Below are 5,352 nucleotides of genomic sequence, written 5' to 3' on the forward strand. Positions count from 1 at the left end.
CCTTCGCTGGTGAGTTAGCGGCTGAGTATATTTGACACTCGCTGGTGAGTTAGCGGTTGAGTGTATGTGGCCCTTCGCTGGTGAGTTAGCGGTTGAGTGTATGTGGCCCTTCGTGGGTGAAGTAGAGGTTGATTGTATGTGGCCCTTCGCTGGTGAGTTAGCGGTTGATTGTATGTGGCCCTTCGCTGGTGAGTTAGCGGTTGGGTATGTGGCGGTTGCCAAATTGTCTGCTCCCTGTCTGCTGCCATGGTGCTTATTATCGACTTATTTACCATGATAATAAGTGATTTATTGAGCACGTGTTGTTGTTGATTTGAAGTGCGTGGTCGGAAGTCTCAGTTGTAGGATTAGAATGTTCTTCTAGTTATGGCGGTTGTGAGCCATTTATAAAATTATTTATATTTTTAAAAATTCTTTCTTAGTAATTCTTGAGACTTCAATTATTTTTTTTGTGTGCTACTTCAAAATAGTCTTGATCTTCTACCTTCTTGTATGTGTGTTACTAGTTCACTCTCGGGGTCACCAAAATATGGAGGTGTAGTAAGTCCCTCCATTTAATAATACCAATATTATCCAAATGATTGTAGTAATAATAAATCAAAAATATTATTTATATTTGGTTTATTTTATGTATGATTTAATATCCACGACACTATGTGTTGTCATATTTATCGTTAATAAAATGTGATTGGTATTTTCTTATTTATAATAGAAAAAGAAAGGTTTGAAAATTATACATTTGGCAAGTTCGATCGGTAGGAGAAACAAAAACCGGTACGATCTGACACTTGAAATGATTTTGTTTTGCTCAGTGCTGTCACTAATGGGCCAATCTGTCAGAGAAATGTGATGCGTGTTGACAAGCGCTATGCGTTGGCAACCGTACATATATATTATAGTAATAATATGATAAGGAATAAAATATTTGTACAATATCCAGAGATATTCGCTCAAATCAAAATATACGTTTTTCGAATCTTCACAGTAGATTTCTACATCTTGGAGAATGTAAAAATTGCGGTTAAAGTTATGCTGCATTTTCAGTTTTTTGCTAATTTTCGGCGAGTTTTATCTAAAGATGATCATATCGAATAATTTTTCTCTTTTAATTTGAAAGACAATAAATATCTAACGGATATTTCCATATAGCACATTTTCTAAAATCATTAAGTCTGACTATTAAAATTAAATAATTTATTTTACTCCTCTTGCCGAAATTAATTAATACAAGACATTTGCAACCGCTAAATTACAAATAAACATAAATCATTCGTTTCAAAAGCATTTTTAGGTCACAAAATTTATCCTAATTTCATAACACATTAACACAGAACACGGTGAATCAAAAATCGTAAAGGAAATAATAATCTTGTAATAAAATATTGTTGCCAAATCGGTTATAAATTATTAATGTATGAATCTTGGTCAACTTCCCACGCACGGTGTTTTTCATTTTACATTAGATAATTTATTCGAATTAATGTCTCAACCATTCCAATTTATAAAATCAGACATTAACATAACTGAATTATATCACAGATTTTAAGTATCCAAAATGTTAGTCTCTACAAATATCTTGTTTTTTTTCACATTGACATTTATGTGTTCCAATTATGAATGTTTTGATTCAAATCATGTTTTGCTCGCAAAAAGAAAAATGTATATATTATTGATTTATCATGATTTAATGTGGAAATGGAATATTTTGTAAAACAAATATATTTGTTGTTTATGTTTCAATATGTCTATAAAAATTATTATAATTTGTTGCTCAAAAAGAAAAATGTATATGTTTATTTATTGTGATTTACTTAATAAATAGAACATTTTGTAAAACATTTTGTAAAAACATTTTTTGTTCTTATTTTAAATATAAGTTTTTTTTTACAGATTTGCAGTATATTTCCGGATAATTTAGTTTTTTTTTAATTTATTTTAATTGTTGTAAGAAAAAATGTATGTAGAATTATGAGATCAAAATATTTGCATTTTATTATGACTCTATATTAATGAATTTTATTAGACTTGTTATATTATTGAATATTGCCTTCTACGGTATAATTTATTTAATTCATAGAGAAAAATCTAACTTAACTAAAACAATTTGATTTTTTTCGTGCTTTGAAATATTTTGGAAATTTGCGTAGAAACGAAATATAGATAAACATTGGTACGGAACCCATATAAAAGTAATCAAAAGTTGTTATTATTAAAATCTCTATAAAATATCTAATAATTCAATGTGCATATGTCTAATGATCATTTTTGTCCGCCAAATTACATTTTTTCACTCTTTTTACTGGATCTCCTAAACCGTTAGACCTGCCTTCCCAGTTTTTCATTTCGTCAATACAAATGCTTTTTGAATCATCCAAATCGGACTCTCGGTTTTCTCAAAAATTGAATACCATTTTTGGCACTTTTTATCCCGTATCTTCGGAACGGCTGAACCTGCCTTTGCCAAAAACTAATCAGCACGTCTTCTTATTAATAGGAATTGAATGTTTACTGAATCATTCAAATTGGTTGATCCGTGTTCTCGAAATCGTCGACTAAAAATTGTATCCACACATACATACACACACATATATATCCATTTGTGCTAAGGTATGCCAAAATGTTCAGAAACCATTGAAACGTAAAGATATATAAAAAAAATTCATTTTCAATTTTTTTGCGATACTATAACTTATCCTACGTAAAGTTAATAATGTGTAACAAGTATACATGAGTAAATTTATATAAATTCGCATATCGCAGATGCATCAACTAATATTTCACACAAATAACAGAATATTGACCAGCAAGTAGATTAAACATTCATAATTATTCACGTTGAAGAAACTTTTCAAAAAACCATCTATTTTGCTTTGAATGAAATTATTACTTATAATGATTTTTATAATTACTTACTAAAAATTATCTAAATATCATCTTAGAGTTCATTATGTAAATTATTATCTCACAAGGATCATTCCGGTAAGCAATCGACAGTAATAAATAACTATCAAATTTAAATATTTTATGGCATCTCGTGTCCTCAATTCAAAATTCAAAATACGAATAAAATAGTAAAAACCAGTGTAGCTCCATTGAAACTTGGTCGTCCTTGAAAATCGGAAATGAATTATAAATCTGTTCGTGAACTCGAACTTGCATGTTGGAAATCCAATTCGAAATTAACAACCTGACATTTACTCGCCTGATATCTCATACAATATGAATACAAATGATCAAATGACACTTCAATGAGGAAAAAACTCATTACTGATATGGTGAATGTAATAAAATATTATTGAAGGAAATAAAAAAAAGTTTTAGGATAGTTTGGTATATACATGCAAGGTAGGTAAAATGAATCGTATTTGGTATATTTCTAGTGGTATCAAGTATTTCATGTCTATCCAATATAAATCTAGTCCTATAATGAACGTATTTCGACCGGCAAATTGATCAATTCTTCAATTTCGCTATAATATAAAAAAATGCAATTCATAATTCTTCAATTTCGCTATAATATAAAAAAATGCATTTCCCCAATATCGACATGAAATTTACTCGTCACAAAATACTGTCAATTCTCGTTGAAGTATATATTCGTCAATCAAAGTTAACTAATTACATTTTAATTCTTGCATCTTGTGGGCATAAGATAGGCGCGACGATCCGGGTGCCAACACGTTCCGGATTTACTAGAATTTTTTTTTGATTTTTTGAAACCGTGAAACCCATGTATCCCTTAATGTTTGGGTCCTTCATAATAAGATAAAATTTTATATTTATAGAACAAAAATACGAATAGACAAAATAAAAATATTATAGAAACAATAAAAAAATTATAGAAATATTCCAGTAAACAGTTAGATTAATATTCCAGTAAACAATTAGATTGGGATATTATCCATTGGTGATTTTTTTGAGCTTCCTCGACTGTGATGTATAAAGCAGCTGTTCAAAGTTTATTTAAATAGGCAATTTAAATAGGCAATGGTCAAATATTTACATGCATGACGAGTATACTTGTCAATACACAAAATACTGCTTTTTCTCCTTGACAAGTATATTTGTCAAACACAGTTAACTGGTTAAATTTCAGTGCCTTCATCTTGTGGGCATATAGGCACGACGACCCGGGTGCCAACACGTCCCGGATTTATTGCAATCAATGCTTGGATCCTCCATAACTAAATAATTTTTTATATTCGTGGAACAGCAAATACCAAAATAGGCAAAATAGAAAACATAAACATTATTCCAATAGGATATTATCCATTGGCAATTTTTGTTTGAGCTTCCTCGACTGTGATGTATAAAGCAGATGTTCAAAATAAAATATGATATATAACTATACAAATTATACAAAATTGCAGAAAAAAAATTGATATATCTAAGCCGCCATGTTCTAGATATAATTTTGAATCTGTTACTAAAAATTTAGTATTATAGATTAAAAAGCTATTGTTGGAATTCTATTCGCCAACAACAATAGTTTCTTAATTCAAGTGGTAAAATCTATGTAGCTATCTATGTAGTTTATAAATTTTAGTAATGAGATCTATAAATTTTCAAAAGAAATAATGAAATATATATTTATTATCATATTAGCGATCGTCGATTTCGTATAAAGCATATAGTTCTTCCATTCCATTCATTTCTTGCTATGGAATAGATCAACGGAGCGTGAACCGCCGGCTCGCTTTTGTGCTGGCCAATATTTTTTCTTTCCAACGAGAAAATTAGAAATCGCTTTCAGAATTTTAATTTATTTGAATGTATTCATTACGTAAAACGTAAATGTAGAGACAAGTATAATCTTGTTTGCAAAAAAGATTTGTGTGTTTGAACATATACATGCGATTTAATCATTTGTTTTTTAATAATAGATACTTTATAATCCGCTTAAGAAGTAATTAAACGATTGGTGTAAGTAGACAAATTTTCCGCTGATATCATTCCGCTGATTCTATACATGGTGAAAAACTTTTTAAGATTTTAATAAATAATAAAAGAAAAATCTAATACGTAATTAGAAATGTACATAAAATTATAAATGATGCATTAGTTTTCAGCATAAATTTTTAAAACATTCTGGATCTTGCCCTTTAAAAAATTAATATAGTAAACTAAGCATAACTTATTGGAATTTACCTCATAGAAATTTATATGTATATTTCAATTATTTTTTAATTATAATTATGGTGAATAACATTAACAATGAAAAGAGATAAAAGTTTGCAAGAGCACTTAAAAAATTACCTATACAAGACCAAAACAAATATTGGCTAATGTTAAAGTAAATATTTTTTTATTTGTTGACTTTGTATACACGTACATTAGTCATATTTTATAAGT

Source organism: Ctenocephalides felis, unplaced genomic scaffold (assembly GCF_003426905.1).
Source record: "Ctenocephalides felis isolate EL2017-DRISC unplaced genomic scaffold, ASM342690v1 CF-g0.4_SCAFFOLD_03571, whole genome shotgun sequence".
NCBI classification, from domain to species: domain Eukaryota; kingdom Metazoa; phylum Arthropoda; class Insecta; order Siphonaptera; family Pulicidae; genus Ctenocephalides; species Ctenocephalides felis.